Source organism: Pleurodeles waltl, chromosome 4_1, assembly GCF_031143425.1.
Source record: "Pleurodeles waltl isolate 20211129_DDA chromosome 4_1, aPleWal1.hap1.20221129, whole genome shotgun sequence".
Lineage (NCBI taxonomy): Eukaryota > Metazoa > Chordata > Amphibia > Caudata > Salamandridae > Pleurodeles > Pleurodeles waltl.
The window spans coordinates 100,049,539-100,069,585 of record NC_090442.1 but is presented as its reverse complement, the minus strand read 5'-3'; positions in this window follow the sequence as shown (position 1 = coordinate 100,069,585).

Here is a 20,047-nt window from a genome sequence, read left to right as displayed (position 1 = left end):
TTTGTATGAGTGTGGAGGAAAGGCCTAGGTATGTGTGACGCAGTAGAAATTAAGCCATGTGGGCCCTTGAAATGGCGGCTGCCTGACCTGTGAAGTGTGACAATGGGATGTGAGGTCAATGCGCTGGCATGGCACACCGTGGCGGTAGGCGGTCGAAGACCGCGGCGCAAAGCCGCATTGGTTAACATAGAACCCTATGGGTTTCACGAGCCAATGACGATGTGCGCCGGCGGTCGCGGTATGCACCGCCGCAGTACGCACCGCCGCGGGCGTGACCGCCATTTTCTATCTACTTAATCACTCGATACCTGATCTTCCACAGGAGTGGACCTACACTGCAAGTGCTGCTGTGACCTCGGTCTGGAAGAGACAATGGCTGCTGCGACTGGGGAAAGGGCCCCTGCCTTCACTTCTGAAGAATTGGAGAAACTCGTGGATGGGGTCCTCCCCAGTATGCGCTACTCTACCGTCCTCCAGACGAACAGGTAAGTACACTGGGACCATGCTTTGTGGGCAATACCTGGGTTGAGTCGGGTGGATGAAAGATGGTGGGGAGGGGAGCGATTGAGGCATGCATCAGACGACAGATGAGAGCATTGGCCACATGGCAAGGGTGGGGATGGGGGGCCACTCACATCAAGCATGCAGAAGGTGATGAATTTTTTTCTCCCCCTGTACATTTCACATAGGTCAGCGCCCACCAGAAAATTGCTATTTGGCGTGCCATCGCCAAGGACGTCCGGACCCTGGGGGTCCACAACAGACGGGGCACCCACTGCCGGAAGAGGTGGGAGGACATCCGATGCGGGAGCAGGAAGACGGTGGAGGCTCTGCTGGGGATGGCCTCCCAACGTAGGAGGGGTGCCAGTCGTCAATTGACCCCCCTGATGTCCCGGATCCTGGCGGTGGCCTACCCCGATTTGGATGGGCGCGTGAGAACATCACAGCAGACACAAGGGGGTGAGTACACTCTCATTCTGGTGACTTTGCGCGCAGTGGAGGTGTCTGGGTGGGGGAGGTGGATTGTGGGTATCCCTAGGCCAGGGCGATTTCTGTAGGCTAGGCCCCTCCGTAAGGCATGGCCCTGTACCCCCACCCCCCACCTCTGTAGGGTGCCAAGTACAGCTATTCATGGCCCTGTATCATCTATGTGTGCAGTTGTTGTCCATAGGCTTGTAGGCCATGTCCCACTGATTGAGTAGTGGACCCCAAGTGCGCAGCGTAGTGCAGGGGGCTTCTGTGTCTGTCCTCTCCGCCAACGGTAGCGGTAATCCATGCACTCAACATGTCTTTCTTTCTCCCCCCCCTTTTTTGTGGTCTTCCTGTTCATGTGTGCATTAGCATCATCAGGCGGAGGAGAAGTGGCATCGGAGCACGAGGGAGCTGCATCCCACATGGCCCTGGATGGCCATGCAACGGACTCTGAGTACACCAGTGGGACGGAGGGCGAGGGGAGCTCCACAGCGGGGACTCGTGCTGATGTCAGTGGCAGCGACTCGTCCTCTGAAGGGAGCTCCCTTGTGGTGGCGGCAACATCCGTGCCCCCCGCAACAACAGGTACAGCCGCCACCCAGCGCACCAGCACCGCCCTCCCAGCAGCCCCTCAGCGTTTGCCCCGTGCCCGCTCACCCAGGAAGGGGGACATCTCCTTTGCCCCAGGCACCTCAGGCCCTGCTCCTGTCACCCCTGCTGCCCTCAGTGAGGAGGTCATTGACCTCCTGAGGACCATCATTGTTGGGCAGTCTACCCTTTTGAATGCCATCCAGGGTGTAGAAAGGGAGGTGCACCGGAGTAATGCATACCTGGAGGGCATTCATTCGGGTCAGGCTGCCCATCAGTGATCGTTCAACGCTCTGGCCTCAGCACTGACGGCAGCAATTGTCCCTGTCTCTAGCCTCCCCCCTCCAACTTCCTCCACCCAGACCCAATCCCCTGTACCTCTGCCTATCCCAGACACACCTACAGACCAGCCTGCACACACCTCAACACCCAAAGGTAGCTCATCCAGACATAAGCACCACACATCACACAAGCATTCACACAAGCAACATCCACATGCAGACACACCAACACCCACTGCCTCCACTGTGTTCCCCTCCTCGTCATCTCCCTCCTCCCTTCCTGTGACGTCTCCACTCACACTTGCATGCACAACATCTTCAGCCACTACGTCCATCACCAGCACACCCACCAGAACACTCCGCACACGTGCAGTCACCACCCCCACTACCATTTACACGTCCCCTGTGTCCTCTCCCAGTGTGTCTGTCACCCCCTCTTCCAAACCACACAAACGCAGGCAGCCACCCACCCAACAGCCATCCACCTCACGACAGCATCCAGCCCAAGCACCTGCATCCAAAGACACCAGACTTCACACTCCTACAACCACATCCTCTTCCTCCACTCCCATACCCACTACACCTAGCCGTCCCTCTCTTTCCAAATTGATTTTCCTTTCCAAACTTGACCTCTTTCAAACAACTCCCCCACCCCATCCATCTCATAAGACTGCAATCAGCACCTCAGCCACCACCAAACCAGGACCTATCAAGACTGTTGTCCAAGGACTGTGGAGTCCCCCACCCTCAAGGGCAACTAGTTCTGCTAGGAGCCAAGGCACGGCCAGCCCACCCCCGGAAAAACACCCAAAGATTACCAGTGCCCGGCGCGAGAGGCCAAGGACACCAGGGACCAAAATCCCTACCCTGGCTCCGGCTGGAAGTGGGGTGCCACCTGGCACACCGCCAAAGGTGGGAAAGGGCCACAGACGACCAGGGAAGGGTGGGAAGGGCAGCACGCCCGACACGTCCGGAAGCAGGCCAGCTGCCCAAGAGGGCCCCACCAGCCCCATCCCAGGTGTGCAGGAGGACACCCAGAGGCCCGGAACGGCAGGCCAGGAGGGCCCCCCAAGCCAACAAACAGATGGTCAGGAAGGCCCCGCCAACCACATGTCAGGTGGCGAGTGACATCTATGCCTGGGCCGGAACCGTTGCACTGGACACTCATCTCAAGCACCGCTGAACTGGGCCCTTTCACTCAAGCACTGCTCCGCTGGGCACCGCCGTCTCAAGCACCACTGAACAGGGCACCGACGTCTCAACCACCGCTGCACTGGGCCCTTCATCTCAAGCACCGCTAAACTGGGCCCTTCATCTCAAGCACCGCTGCACTGGGCCCTTCATCTCAAGCACCGCTCCGCTGGGCACCGCCGTCTCAAGCACCGCTGAAGTGGGCCCTTCATCTCAAGCACCGCTGCACTGGGCCCTTCATCTCAAGCACCGCTCCGCTGGGCACCGCCATCTCAAGCACCGCTGAACTGGGGCCTTCATCTCAAGCACTGCTGAACTGGGCCCTTCATCTCAAGCACCGCTCCGCTGAGCACCGCCGTCTCAAGCACTGCTGCACTGGGCCCTTCATCTCAAGCACCGCTCCGCTGGGGACCGCCGTCTCAAGCACCGCTGCACTGGGCCCTTCATCTCAAGCACCGCTGCACTGGGCCCTTCATCTCAAGCACCGCTCCGCTGGGCACCGCCGTCTCAAGCACTGCTGAACTGGGCCCTTCATCTCAAGCACCGCTCCGCTGGGCACCACCGTCTCAAGCACCGCTGAACAGGGCACCGCCGTCTCAAGCACCGCTGAACTGGGCCCTTCATCTCAAGCACCGCTGGCCCATTGGTGGAAGGGGCAGTGCCGCATCTGTGTCGGGCAGGGCTGCACAAAGCACTCTGGGCACCAGTCCCCCTCCAGAACCAGTGGACACTGTCATCCACTTGAGAGACTGTGGCTTTGCACTCCCCAGGATGGTACAGTGGGCAAGCCACCCACTGTATGGACTTGAGAGACTGTGGCTTTGCACTCCCCAGGATGGTACAGTGGGCAAGCCACCCACTGTATGGACTTGAGAGACTGTGGCTTTGCACTCCCCAGGATGGGACAGTGGCCATGGAGGCCCCTCGTGGATCTGGCGTCATGTACTCATGTGGCTGAGGTGCCCCCCCATTCCCTTCCCCCTGAGGTGCCTGTAGTTTTTCTATCTGATGCCCCTGCAGTGTTCTCTCCGTTGGTGTCAGGTATCCTGTGTGGGCCTTGCCCATGTGATTTGGGCCCAGTGGTCCATGGACAATGACTGCTAAAAGTATCGGACTTTTAATATTTCTGTATCTATTAGTTTTAAATGTGTGATATTTTTATATGCCAATAATACAATATATTCGACTGTTTATGATCATTTCATTTTGTCTTTGCATTCTTCCGGGGGGTTTGGGGGTTGTAACAGTGATGTATTGCTATGCATTGATGTGTGTGTTGTAGTGGGTGAGGGTGGTGGTGGGTGTGTAGCGTATGTGTGCCCGTAATATTTTCTCCTCCCTCCTCCCCTGTGTCGTAGGTGCAGTACTCACCGTAGTCTTCTGCGCCGGCGTTCGTGCTCATGGTAGAGGAGCAGGAATACAATAGCTGGTAGGATGTGTAGTTCGGGTTCCCTGTTCCTCGTGGGGTGTATGGAGGTGAGCGTTTTCCGTTTGAAATGTCTGTTTCTGCCGTGTTTTGATCGGCGGGGCTACCGCCCCGGAAAAGGTGGCGGATTGGTGGGTTGTGATAGGGTGGGAGGTACATTGACTCCCGCCTGTCTGTTGGCGGTGACCGCCGCGCTGTTTGTTTGTCCCGCCGTGGCGGGCGGAGTGTTAATGTGGCGGTCTCTGTTGGCGGTTTCCACCAGGGTCAGAATTCCATTTTTTTAACCACCAGCCTGTTGGCGGGTTAGCCGCCGCTTTAACACCGACCGCCAGGGTTGGAATGACCCCCTATGTTTCTATGAACACTAGAGACAAAGCGTACAATGTTTGCCAGCAACCTATCTTACTGTAGCCTTGAGAAAAGCACAGAGTGAAAGAAATGTCTTGTTCAAGAACGCTGTGCTGGCCTAGGCAAAGAACAGCTAGACAGGGAAAATAAAACAAGACCGCAAATGTGGCTATTGTTAAAATAATAAAACACAGCTAAATAAAATATGTCTCGGTTAAAGTGCACAGTGGCAGCCCTAGTTCGCTAAAAGAACATGTATAAAGATATAACTAAAATGGCTACACAACAAAAGCATGGCTCAGGATGCTTAACCCCACAAAAGCCAGATTCTAAATCTGTGCTGGAAGTAGGGCTATGTATACAGTCATATCATTAACGTGAGAATGACATACAAATGTCAAGTGAAGTCTGGCGCTTCTGCATTTCAGCACAATAGCCTTCAGATTGTTTGAACAGTATATATTCTCCTAACTCAATATTAGAGAATGAAAGTCAAAATAAACAGTCACTTTTTGAACTCCTTAACAATTATTTGTAAAATATAATGCAATGTAAATACACCACCTAATCCTATCCTATCTTAACTGATCAAATACTTAGCTTGTCTTCTCAATAATTGTCACATGACAAGCTAAACATTAACCCCCCCAAATATACAGATTTTGATACAATACATACACTATATCGTAAACATATATTACCTACACCTATGACATCTTTACAAATATATTTTTTAATTATTTGTTTAATACACAAAACATTAACCCCACCCACTACATACCTAAACCTTCTAATCTTAATATTAATTTAAATATCCTGCAAATCTCTTTCTAAAATAAAATATCCCTAAAAACTACAGTATACGCGTACAAACTATTAACACACCTAAAAACAAGCATAAATACAGGGAAGTGGATGGCTGTAGGGAGAGTCCAGGTTTGTATTTGCTGTGAAATGCTAATCAAGGCCTCAATACCTTAGGGTTTTTGTTTTGCCCTTTTGTGAATTTTGCCAGTTGCTTGCCCATTCTCTGCATATATTTAAATTGTTTCATGATGTGTCAGTACAGTGAGAGTCCTTTTTTTTTATTGTTCAGTTGCCTATTCCTCTGTCCAGTGGATAGTCATGTTGTGGTGTGTCTGGTGGTCTGGCCATGAGACGTCCCAGATGAAGATATTGATGTTGTAATGGTGTCTTGCTGGGACACTTTAGAGGCAGTAGATGTTCCTGCTGCCTTTTATCACCTCCCCTTTTTATGTAATCCATTGGTATTTTTTTTTATTCGTGGATATGCAGTCCTTCTGTCTGCAAAGGTCCTAGCCACAACACCAGCACTCATGTAACCTAGAGAGGAAAATATATATCACATTAACCAAAATGTTGTATGGGCATCTTTGGTTACATAATATTGTTACAAATGAAACATGCCGGTACATACATCCATCTAATCTTTAATACATACATAGACAATATTCCTTCAAAACAATGTAATTACAAAAGATATATATCTATATGTGTATATATACATATATATACATTTATATATATACATATATATACATGTATAGACAGCCCTTCATGCCGGTGAAATTCAGCTCACCACACAGCTGCGTCCCAGCACAGATTGACAGCACCGCTTTTTCAATGAAAAAACAGCTGCCGGACTGGGGATCACTTATTTCACTTTAAATCAATAAAGTGCTTCACCCGACAACAGAATGTCAACGCTTTTTGACTGACACCTTCCACTGGACATTTAAATACATATCCACTAGGTAGTTATACTTAGGACATAGTTCCTATGGAAAAATATGTTTTCTGCTTGCCTATTTCTTTGCCACCTGATTGAAATTCTTCACAACATTTTCCCCAAAAATTGACAGTCATGTGAATTGCTGTCTGGAAAGTTTCAGGGTGAGCCGTCAAGCGGGAGCTGAGGTACAGGGGAGTGGAATTTACAGTGTTTCCAATAGTAATTCCCACAGGCCCGCAGCCTCCCCACACCCCGGTGATCCCCACCTCCCTTGGGCAAAATGCATGAAGTGAGCACCACTTCCCCAGGCTTCATTGTATTGACTTGCGGAGTGCAGCGCAGCCCCACCGCAGCCCCTGGAGCACCACCTCCCCAGGGCATTCTAAATATTGCATGCGGGGGGGCAGGTGATCCCTTGCAGCCCTGGAACCACCATCTTCCCAGAGCTATATAGAAAATAATGATATGGAGTCCGTTTTGGACCCTCTGAGTCCCGGGGACCACCCCCTCCCCAGGGCATTCCACTCAAAAGTGAATTACAAAAAGCCTACCTGAACAGGTGCTTCATGGTGTGGTAGGTCTGTAATGGCCCGGAATAAGGGGCAGATGGCCTCTGGTCTGGGTAGCGCCGGGGGAGGCGTATTCCCTTGTAGTCACACTCACTCCAAAGGGATTACCGTGGAGAGTACCTACATGCCGGTGCCAGAGCGGTCTGAGCACTTCACTTTTGAGCACTTCACTTATTGTTAGTGCTCCGGGATCCTAGACCCTGACGAATGCCCCTGACCTACCAGCACTTCGAGAGGGCAGAAACATGTTGGTCATACGTATTCCTTTTTAAGACTCTAAGAGACATTATTCTCTAGTGAGCCTCCTTCCCCGTTCTTAATCTTACCAACATGCACCCCCATTAAAATTGAACTAATAGTAATTGGTGACATGTATGGTAATTTTATCTCCACCTCATCTGGATCCCTGTAATTTATCCAGCCAGTTTAATTTCAGCACTCCCTCTTGTTCTTTTAACTAAGAGGTTGAGTCCGCCCAAGTAGTACCATCTTACTTGGGTGGGGCTAGGTGGTCAAATGAAGAAGCAAGACACTATTATGTGTGTGAGACCACCTAGTCCGTAAGGGAACTCCCCACTCCCCTCTTAGGACAACACAGTCTTTCGCTCCTGAGACACTCCCCACTCATGCTTTCCCCAGTTTGTACTTTAAGGCCACCAAATCGATACCGCCAATTGAGGGAACACTGGTCCAATTCCACCCTCAACCCCTACTACCCCCACACCCTTAGTGGTTATATTGCCGATAGGTAGCCCATTGTGTGCCAGCTCAGGAGGAAAGGACAGGAATGCACCGTATTTCTTAAATATGGCACATTCCTGTCCTTTCCAAGTGACGCAGTGCAGTGTAGCAAAGTGACTTGATGTGCTGCACTGTGCCACTTTTTGGTAAATCTGGCCCCACATTTGAATGGTGTGTGTGTTGTTCTCAGTGTTCAAACATTCTTTGTCCACACTAACTGTGAGTTGATGCTTATGACAATACAGATATTGTGATTCTGTCCTCTTAGACATTGTACTTCTAATTGTGCATGTTTTTCATCTTTCATTGTGTAATTAGTGAAGAACACAATGGAATATCAGAGGCTATGGTGGTCATTACGAGTCTGGCAGTCGCATGACCACCAGACTGGCGGTGGTGGTCCCACCGCCAACAGGCTGGTGTTGGGACCGCCACATTATGACCTTGGCGGAGCTGCCACCGTCAGACCACCGATACCGCCAGGCTGCTGCAAGCCGTCAGCCTGGCGGTCCCAGTAGTTTCTCATCCACCAGGGCAGCGCCCCTTGCAGTGCCACCCTGGGGATTAGGAGTCCCCATCCATCAGACTTTCCATCGCGGTTCACACTGCCATGGAAAGGCTGGTGGAATGGAGGACTCGGGGGCCCCCACGCCCAGCCCCATTGCGTATTCTACTGCCTGAATTATGAGCAGTGGAATGCAAGATGGTTGCTGCTGCACCCGCTGCACCGCCACATTGGCGCTGGCTCCATTAGGTGCTGGCGTCAATGTTAAGGCCCAGTTCACCGCAGGGTCAGAGGGGAGAAATACTGTTTTTGCCCACCTGCCTTGCGGTGAAGTCCTATTAGGGCCGACAGGGTTCAGGCCACACAGGCGGTCTGAGGGTGGGAAGAGTTTGGCGGGCGGAAGAGACTCTTAATGACCCCCTATATATTTTATGGAAATGCCACCACTATGTGTACATGACACGAGATCCAAACACAAACATAGAGAAGCCTATAATGCAAGAAATTTGAGTTAAAATGATATATAGATTAATCTTTTTTCCTTACCATTGAGTAGGCCATTCTTGTTTTATCTAATCTCAAACCGCTCAATGATAGTACTGTGCCAAAACAGTCTTCTATGAGTCTTAATGTAGCCATGCTACAAGGGTGTTTGTAATTTACATAAGGTAGATTCCTGTACTTCAGTGACAGTTGAACGCCGTAATTTTTGCTTCGATTGAGTTAAATTTAAGGACCTCTACAATATTCACAATATATTGTGCCATGGCATGTATCACTTGTAATTAGCAATAGATCTCTAAGTAAATAGGACCAGCATAGTTCCTTAAAGGATTTAAATATATTGGAAACTGCATCATTCCGCTATGGACAAAATTCCAGGTTGGTTGCAATTCCTAAATTCCTTTAATGCAGTTAATTCAGAGAATGCATTTTCTAGACAAAACGGGCCTCGCCCGTGATTGTATCAGTTCACTTTGTTTGGGAGATTGAATTCCTCAGAATCAGAAGGAATTGCACATATAAACAAGACAAAACTGATAGACAAAGGTTACCCAAGATGCCCGGTAAAAAGATCCTAAAAACACATGGATGGTGTTGCCAAAGAGATTATTTTTAATATCAAAAAAGGTAAGACAAAGATGACAAATTAATCTGTGTAACCACCTTCTCAGCCATTTCTAAACAAGGTTAGAGAATATATTTTGAGGCAGTGTAATGTGATGAATGTTGAAGATTGTGCACCTGAAAGGATGATCTCTGCATTCCATAAAAGAAAACACCTAAAAGACTATCAAGTTCAAGCAGCATTATCATATTGTGAGTCTGAGAGAGCATTTAATGACCTATGAGTACTCCTGCCAATTATCTGACATTTTAAATGTGGCATATGTAGCATTTCTAGCTTCACCATTGAGTCCAAAGAATTGAGACATGGCAATGTAATCCGCACATTAAAGCAGTTCACAAACTGCAATTCCACTAACGTGATATATACCATATCTTGACCATGTGGCCTTGTGTATATTGGCCAGATAACTCAGAAGATCCACATAAGGGTTTGTCAAGACAAGAGCTGACTTAGGTGCAAGGTCATGTCAGCATCCCTGGTGGAGCATTTCTCACAGAATCATCAAACCAAAAATAATCTCCAGTTGCAAGTAATTTCAGTAATATCTCTACTCAGCAGAGGTAGCAATATTTTATTTCTACTAAATAAAGAGGCATTGAAATGGAGCCTGCAAGTGGGCAACTTAAAATCAAGCCTCAACTGAATTGAGGATTGGGCTGCTGTAATATAATGTAATTACTTGTTTTCTGTATAAGCTGCTGCTGTCAGCTGAGACAGTATTCAAATTAATAACATTAGTGTTTTTTGTAACTCTCTTGGTATTGAGTATATCTATGGTATTTACATTTACAGACATGTTTATTCTCCTATAAGTACAAACAGCGTTTCTTTTTCTATAGAAATTACATATTGACATCTTTAATACCACCAAGATGGGGGCCAGATTACTAGTTGTATTTTCTCTTCCTTCATGGCTTCTGTCTGATGAGTCCTTTCTTTATTTTTGCACTCCTACAGGTAACAAATATACAGCAGCTTCTGTACATGTCACTGCTATTAACTGAGACAATATGCATAATAATAACTTCTGTGTTTTTCTGTAAATCTCTGGTTATTGAAAATGTAAATGGGACTCACAAATCAAATGTGTTGTTTCCTGTAATTACAAAAATGTGACAATTCTCCTTTAAGGAGGCAGCTGAATTACCGGTCCTATTTTCACAGTTTTTCATGTCCTTGCCATACTTGTCCTTTCTTTATTTTTGCACACTCGCAAGAAACCATTGAGCAGTCGGTTACAGCAAAGCAAGCCTATTTTAATGGTTTCCACTCCATGTGACCTCTCTATCCCAGCAGAGGAAGCAGGTGTGCTTTTTGTGAGACACAGATTGCTGATGGAATTATCAGGATCCTCAGCATTTCCCCGTCACAGTGGGAACCCTCACTTATCTCCTAAATGGTCTCCTTACTTTTAATGCCTGACATGAATAAGACATTTCCCAGTCTGGGCTGACAAATTCTGGCTCTTCATTTAGGTATCGTTGAGCTTGCTCTGTAATTCCCACTCATTCACTTCTCATACTCAATATTTAGAAATTAGAGTCCTTTCTCAATATAGACTTTGATGATTTCTCACCCTCTGTAAACCTGTTTAGCTAATTTGACCCAGTTAGGACAGTTGATTTAACTTACACACATCATAAGTTTGGCCAGGTTAATTTCAGCATATAGGCTGTAACTGGGCCCCTCTTGAAGCTACTATCTTTACCTCTCAGATGTAGCTACTAATCCTCTAGGTATGTGTTAGGCCTGTCATCCTTAGCATGATTTCCTCTAACCTTTGCCTTCAGACCTCCTGTTCTCGCTGACTTTGATTTTGCTGGCCTTAGGATTCTGCGCACTTTGCCACTGCTAACCAGTGCTAATTTGCTTGTGCTCTTTCCCTAAAACATAATAAAATTGGCTTATACCCAATGGGCATATTTAATTAACGTTTAAGTCTTGATTAGAGTGCACTACATGTGCCGGGTGCCTGTAAATTAAATGCTACTAGTGGGCCTGCAGCACTGATTGCGCCACCCACATAAGTAGCCCTTTAAACCTGTCTCAGGCCTGCCAATACAGAGCCTGTGTGTGCAGTTTTTTATTGACATGTCAACCTGGCAACTTCAACCTTATTCCAGGCCAAAACCTTCCTTTTAATACATGTAAGTCACCCCCAAGGGCAGAGTGCAGAGTATTCAAAAAGTTGGAGAAAAACTCTTAAACTCGTTTATGAAACCTGTCAGGCCTATCCCTCCGATAGGTTAACATTGGGATCACCTTATTACATCTTATGCTTGTAATTTATAATCTGGAAGAGATCAACTTTTTTAGTTTGTTGTCTCTGGAATACAATTTAAAATCACAAATCGTATTTTAAATTGGCATTCTGAAAATTATACTTTTCATTTGGTACTTGTACCTGTCTCAGTCACATGTCTGGGGTAGAAGACAGCCAAGCTTGTGTATTGTCCCTAGACACCCACACACAAAGGGAGCTTAGGTGTGACTTAATGGGCCATCATGGGCAGAATGGGAGGGGAGAGCAGGTCACTGCTTCACTTGTACCTGATTATGTTGTGTCCTGTCCACACACAAAGGGCTGCATACCCCCTGCATTGAATCAGGAGTCATGGTTTTGAAGTCACCCCTACTTCAAAGGCCCAAGTGGGTGTAAGTACTGGACCTCTGACATGACCATTTCAGTACACTTCGAGATTTGTAGATACTCTGCCAGGAAGAAGGACTGCTGTGCTACTGAACCCCTGTCACTCTTCTGAACTGCGGTTTGCTGGGCTCCTGCTTTGCTGTGCTGACCTGTGCCTGCTGCCCTCTTGCCTGAGATTGAGAAGGACTGGACCTGAATCTATCAAACTCAGAACCCAGAGTGACTCCAAGGGCTAGTTGGCTGCCCTCCTGATCTGAAGTCTCAGGGACATAAAAGACTCACAGACACCCTGAACCTAGACTCTGCCATCTGTGAGTCTATCCTGGTAAGTGTGTGGAGAAAATTGAACAATTACGTAGGTCAGACGCAGCACAACCCGACTCGTATCACTACTGTACCTCACATTTTGAAACAGGTGTATCGCTTTTGGAATGGGCAATGCAGCACTTTTCTTGGCTCAAGGCCCTCACATCCCTGTTGATGGCAGACTCGACAAAGATGCTTTTGGAACTCGCACTGTAGTCTCATCACAACTTGGAACCACTGCATCACCACTGGTGCACGGTGAAAATTGATGCATCCTCTCTACTACTTAGTTCAGAACTGACACAACGCTTTGTGAACCGGGTTTAATATTCCTTGGTTCAGCGGGCCCAACTGGGTTCCTGCAGCTGGCCAGTGCTCTACCACAGTTGGCCTGAAATGTTGACTTTCCCATGGTCTGGCGTGACCAGATATTCCTAGTTGCCGCATCTTAATTCTAAGCTCTATTTTGTAGCATATTCTTTGAAAATTCATAACTCATGTTCTCTTTATTGGATTTTTGTTGCTTTGGTCTTGTTATATTTAATACATTAATTATGTTCTATTCTTATAACCTGGTGGGGGTTCCTTTTTGTGTGGTATTTTCACTGTTTTACTGTTTGAAATATTGCACAAGTAATTTACCTATTGCATTCAAGTTAAGCCAGACTGCTCTGTGCAAGCTACCCAAGGGTAAGCACAGGTTAATTTGAGGTTTGCTTGTGCCTTGCCCTGATGAGAACTGTGGTTGCTGCTTGACTAGGGCTCACACCCTAGTCAACAACAACCCAATTTCTCACAGCATGCGATTCTTACATTGACCAATGATTTTAAACGATAGAGATACATAAATATTGTGTCCAGTTTTTAATGTATTATTTTAATTTTTTTCACATTTGTCCATTTTTTCTTTGTGTATGTTTCTACATGCCATATAATGTCCCAACTACTCAGGCCTAGGTTGTATCTGTCCTGATGATGATCCTATTAATTGGATAAGATATGAAATGCTGTTGGTAGACGCAGCTGGCATTAATTTATTGTATATCGTAAGGGCTGTATCCCTGCCAATGCAATTGTGACACAAAAAGTGTATTTTGTTCTCACATGTACTTCATAGCATACTGCAGTGCTTGGTTTTGGAATTGTATTTATGGATGGATTATTATATATTAAAAACATTGTTTTGATTTGCATATATTGTTAGCATCTTGTGTTACCTTTTCTACCTAGAGATCATTATTATTTCATAATAATATTTACCCCAGGTTCCCTGGATACCAGGGTGTGGGAAAGTACCCTCTTTTTTTGGCATGTTATCCCCATTTTGTGCCTGATGTCAGTGTGTTTGACTGTGTTCACTATGATCCTACTAATCAGGACCCCAGTGATTATGCTTCCTCTCATCTACATTTTGTCACTGCATACTGGTAACCCATTATTTTCCCCAAAATTGGCATACTGGTCACCCCTTATAAGTTCCTAGTATATGGTACTTAGGTACCCAGGGCATTGGGGTCCCAGGGGCTCCCTATGGGCTGCAGCATTTCTTTTGCCACCCATAGGGAGCCCATGCAAAGGCCTCCACAGGACTGCCATTGCAGCCAATGTGAAATGGTGCATGCAGCCTTTTACTGCCATTTACGCTGCACCAGGTAACTTATACGACACCCTTATTGCAGGCCTTCTAGCCCTGAAGGCTGGGTGCAGAGTACCTGTGTGTGAGGGGAACCCTGCACTAGCAGAGCTGCCCCATGACCTCTAGGATCATTTTCTCAGACTTTGTGAGTGTGGGGACGCCATTTTACGCATGCACTGGGCATAGGTCACCACCTATCCAGCTTCACAATGGTAACTTCGAATATGGCCATGTTTGGTATCAAACATTTTGGAATCGTACCCCAAGGCTTTTGCAAGCATTGGTTGTATGATTCCATGCACTGTGGGGACTCCTTAGAGGTCCCCTCATACTGCCATTACAGCCTTCTGAGGTTTTCCAGGCAGCCCCAGCTGCTGCCACCTCTCAGACAGGTTTGTACCCTCCTGTTGCTCAAGCAGCTTGATCCCAGGAAGGCAGACCAAAGCATTTCCTTTGGGAGAGGGGTGTTACACTGCATGCTTTACTTCACCTTCTTACTGAAGAAACTGCATCGAAACCCTCCAGGAACTCTACAAACTGCAACAAAGAAGCAAAGACGACTTCTGCAACATTGTAACTTCATCTCCTGCCAGCAACTTTTTCCAGGTCGTGCATCCTCCAAGGACTGCCTGTCTTCAGCCTGCACCAGAAGAATGAAGGATGCTCCCTTGAAGTGAAGGAGTCACTTCCCTGCTTCAGCAGGCACCCCTCTGCAGCGACGACCTGTGGCTTGGGTCCCCTCTTCTCACAAAGTGCGTGGATCCAGCCTCACCGGTGGTAGACTGAAGTGGTCGCTACAGTCCTGACATCACACTGTCCAGGTAAGAGCTTGTCTCACCATGCAAGACAGTATACCTGTGCACTGCAAGTTTTGCAGTTGCCAAGGCATGTTGGCATCCTTTCATGAAGTTCTTCATGCACCGTGCAGATGCGGCGCCCAGCACTCTATCCTATGATGCACAGCTTCCTCTCTGGTTCTCCGGGGGTGTGGGATGCCTTTGTGTAGTGCTGCATGGGCCTCCTTCTGCACCTTCTTTATCCCCGTGCTATGGGACACCTATGCATGGTGCCTTGGCTACTGAGGGCTATCTGAGTTGCAGAGAGCCCCCTCTGGCTCCCCTTTCCTGGGTAGAGTCCACCAGGTCCCTCCTGGTCCCGGGCAGCGCCATTTTCCACTAACCGTGAGCTTTGCGTGTGCCAAGGCTTGTCGGCAGAATCCAGCGACGCAAACCAGGCTGCAATGATCCATCCGGCGTGGGACATCATCTGCACCAACTAGGAACCAACATCCATCCTCTTGGGTGCAGTACTGACTGTTGTTCTTTACCCGTGGCTCTCCTTTTGCATTTTTATCTGGGTTAGGAGGGGCTCCTGTTCTCCCTGGACTCTTCAGTTCTTCATGGACTTGGTCCCCTTCTTCCACAGGTCTTAAGGTCCAGGAATCCATTGCTGGTGTCTTGAAGTCTCTTCTGGTTCTTGCATAATCTTCTTTCTGGTGTTCTTGTGTGTCCTAGGAAAGTTACTGTGATGTACTCCTTCTTTCCTGGGCTCTGGGGTGGGTTCTATTACTTACCTTTGGTGTTTCCTAAAACTACTAGTGCCCCTCTACACACTACACTTGCCTAGGTGGGAAACCGACTTTCATATTCCACTTTCTTGGTGTATGGTTTGTTTTCCCTCTAGGCCCATTTCTAAATGTTGTGATTTTCACTATTTGCACTGTTTTCTAACTGTTTTTACAGCTATTACTGCTTACTAGTGTATATAATTTGTGTATTACTTACCTCCTAAGGGAGTATAGTCTCTATGGTATTTTTGGCATTTGTGTCCCCAAAATAAAGTAGCTTTATTTTTGTAACACTGAGGCCCATATTTATACTTTTTTAGTGCCGCATTTGTGCCGCTTTCTGATGCAAAAGCGGCGCAAACTTACAAAATACAACTGTATTTTGTAAGTTTGCACCGCTTTTGCGGCAAAAAATTATTCAAATGTGAAGCTAAAAAAAGTATAAATATGGGCCTGAGTATTTCCTTTCATGTGTGTGAGACTACAGTGGTATTGCATGAGCTTTGTATGTCTCCTAGTTAGGCCTTGGCTGCTCATCCACACTACCCCTAGAGAGCCTGGCTTCTAGGGCTTCTAGACACTGACTACATTTCACTAATAAGGGATGACTGGACCACTACAAACCAGGCCAGCCTCCTACACAGGGTCTCTCTTGTTTCTTTGCAATAGAACTGAGTATTAGAGCAAAAGACCCAGAAACAGCCCATCAGAACAGTCATGGTCCTTTGAAGAATCAGAAGAAGAAAATAACTGCCCTGTTTTCTGAGGAATCTGAATGGAGACTGTAAATGCTTGCCTTAAGCACAGGACCCAGTAGTTACTTCAGTGGTCAGCTGGCCGACATCTTTAAGCTACAGGGACAACAGCTAGGATTATTATTGGAAATAGGTTCCCCCCTTTCAACTAGTGCTCCAATGTCTTACATGTATTTTCTGCACAAACTATTGCTTCCTTATTGGATACTGTATGCTTAGGTGTTGATTACAAAGTCTGCATGGTTGGACTATGGCAGACGAGTAGTAGCTAGACTGAGAAGCAAAAGACTGAGTTTGATCTAGTTTACCTTTAATGTAGAGATTAGTCCAAATTGCTTCAGTGTATGTAGTGTCTGCATTATCTCAGCGCAGTAAGGATAGGGGTACTGAGGTATATTAAAAATGAATATGCATGTAAGATACTTCATTTACTTTTGAGTTTACAAATAGAAACCCATTTTGTTTGGAATCCATATGTGATGTACGCTGACAGGTATTTTGTCCTGATGAGAGAGTGTTTTTTTTGCCACTATAGGGTTGAAACTTCTGCACCACCAGCAGTAGAGGTATTGATTGGAGATTTTCTTCAATTCCGATTTTAAGAGAAACAGTTTTTTGTGATAACCTTTACAATTTGTTGAACTTCTCATATTACATTCACTATATTTATAGCACTCGCCTGGTCATTGTGCACTGCTTGTTGCAAAGTGGGTTCCGCCCTTTTAATCCACTAGATTTTTCACTTTGATTACCCAGTGTGACTGAATCTAGCCATATGAATATCTCTCTTTGTAAATGCAAGGAAAAGAGACTGAGAGTACGAGCCCCTAGAGTACACCAAGAGTAGGCTTTATAATGTGAGCTGTCATTAATTGTGTATATCTGTAATGATTACTGAGAGCCTGTGGTGGCTTCGCTGAATTAAATATTATAGGTGAAATCTGCCCCTATGTCCAGTTTTGCTCCATTTAGGCCTATATGGCCCAGTGAGTTATCAACCTAGGGGTAAACATGCCTCCCAAGTGAAGCTATGCAGTCCTTCTCATCAAATATATACTACATATGGAACACCAAGAATTTTCATATTTCCAATGGGGTGGGCGGAGCTCATGGAGTTTCACTCAGCGGAATTGCACTAAGTTTATTTAAAACTCTGTGGAATTTTGCAGAGTTCCGCGAGTAGCAGAGTGCCACCTGCCCTGGTGGCACCCTGACCTGAATGCGCCTGATCTTGGAAGCGCTAAGCAGGGTTGGGCCTAGTTAGCCAGCCCTGTCCCTCCTTAGCGCTTCCAAGATAGGAAGATTCCAGGATTTGCTGCTGCAGAGAGGAACATAGCAGGAACAGCTGCAAAGTCAGGCCGACTAGCGATGCATTGTAGGTGGTCTTCCCAAGGTTCAAAATCAGTTTTCAGCCTAAAAGTTTCTAAATCCCAGATTTAGAGTATTGGCTACTAGGGCACATTTAGCACAATCCACAAAGGTTCAGGACCAGGGCGTACCACTTGTATGGTTAGGACTCCCCCTGGTTGGGTCCAGGTGTGGATTGAAATTGGTGGAACCCTGTTATGTCCCTGTAGCTTTGAACAGGAGGCCCGGCGACTAGTCCTTGGAGGCACTCTGATAGTACTAACTTTGAGTGGAGAACCAGGGCTCAAGCATCAAGGCTCGCCTCTGAGGGTTCAAGGCAGTCTCCAGACAGCATAGCAGTCTTTCCAGGTATATCAATGCAGTCTTGTGGTGTATACAGTAAGCTACAACAGCAGGCAGTCCTCTGAGAGTCTTTCTCCAGGTCCTGAAAGTGATCTGAAGAGTTGGTCTGAGGGCCCTACATTTATATCTGATGCCTTCTTTGATGTGAAAGAAGTTGCTAGAGGTTTCTCTTTGAAGTGCGTGGAATTTCCTGATTCACCTGCCCTGGCTGCAAAAAACCATGTAGTGATGACAACCTATTTGTGTGAAGGCAGAGCACAGCCTATTCAGTTGGAAGTGGGTTAGTGCCCACCTCCAACCTTCCATTCCCACTAGCATTCTGGCCCAATCAGGCACACCCAATCCCTCTATTGTGTGACTGTCCTGGAGGAATTCAAAAAAAGTTCTAACTGCCAGCTTCATCTAGTCATGTGACCTAGGGGAGGCGGCAGACACTAAATGGCAGAGGGCAGGAAAATGCCAACGTTTTAAAAGTAGCATTTTCAAAATTGTAATGTAAAATCCAAATTTACCATTAAAGAGGTAATAAAATGGGATTTGTTTTAAGGGGGTAGTGGATTGCACAGTATGGTATGCACAGTTGCACAGTTGCACAGTGTGTGCTGCAGGTACAATAGTAGCATTTAATTTACTGCCCCTGGGTATATTGTATATCACTCTACAAGAGAGTTATAAGCAAATTAAACATGTCAATCTGGTGTAAACCAGGTTTTCCATGTTTAGGGGAGTGAGAACAAGTACTTTACCACTGGTCAACAGTAGTAAAGTGAATAATGGGTTCTAAGGCTAACAAAAATGTATTTCAGCAACAAAATGGAGGGAAATAGGCAAACTGTTGTGGATGAAGACCACCCTAAGGCTGATAGGTCTAACACCCTCTCCTCAATTAATCCTTCAGTTTCTTACAGTTATATTTACATGTGAATTTAGAGTGCTGTAAATCTTCCCCAGTACTGTGACTCATAATTGATGCCTATGTTTACATTTAATAGTGATAATCAAAAAGTCAGTGAAGGATATTTCCTTGATGCTGAGAATATCAGAAGTCTCACATTGAAAATCCTATGAATAGATTTCGTAATATAGACCTACGCATCTTCATGCTTACAGAACACTAGATTGGGGACTCCCTCCTTGCATGTACGTATGTTTGCATGTGTCTATGACTCACACCTTGCAATGTAAAAAGTGAGGATACACTATACAGCTTTTTTGTATTAGTTCTATTTTCTTCTCTCTTTTTATTTTGTTTTACCTTACTACAATGATACACAGTTGCACTGACCATTCTGCAAAACTAAGGATTTCCTTTACCACTACCACTAAGGGGCATATTTATACTCTCTTTGCGCCGAATGTGCGTCAACATTTTTGACGCACAATCAGCGCAAACACTGCCCCATATTTATACTTTGACGTCCGACCCCGCGGGCGTCAAAGTTCCACCATGTGCGTCATTTTTTAGAAGGGGGAACCAGCCTTGCGTTAATTATATGCAAGGTAGGCGTTCCCTTCCAAAAAATTACTTTAAGGCCTGTGCGCCTTATTTATACTGTGACGTCATTTTGACGCACAGGAGGGGGCAGGCCTTAAAAAACGTTGCCCAGCCTGATGGGAGCCGTTTTTAAACGCCTGGGTCAGGGCAGGCGTTAAGGGACCTGTGGGGTCAGAAGGAGCCCAGAGGTGCCCTCCCATGCACCTAGGGACACCCCCTGCCACCCTTGCCCACCCCAGGAGGACACCCAAGGATGGAGGGACCCATCCCAGGGAAGTTAAGGTAAGTTCAGGTAAGTATTTTTTTTTTTTTTTTTGTGGCATAGGGGGGCCTGATTTGTGCCCCCCTACATGCCACTATGCCCAAAGACCATGCCCAGGGGACATAATTCCCCTGGGCATGGCCATTGGGCAAGGGGGCAT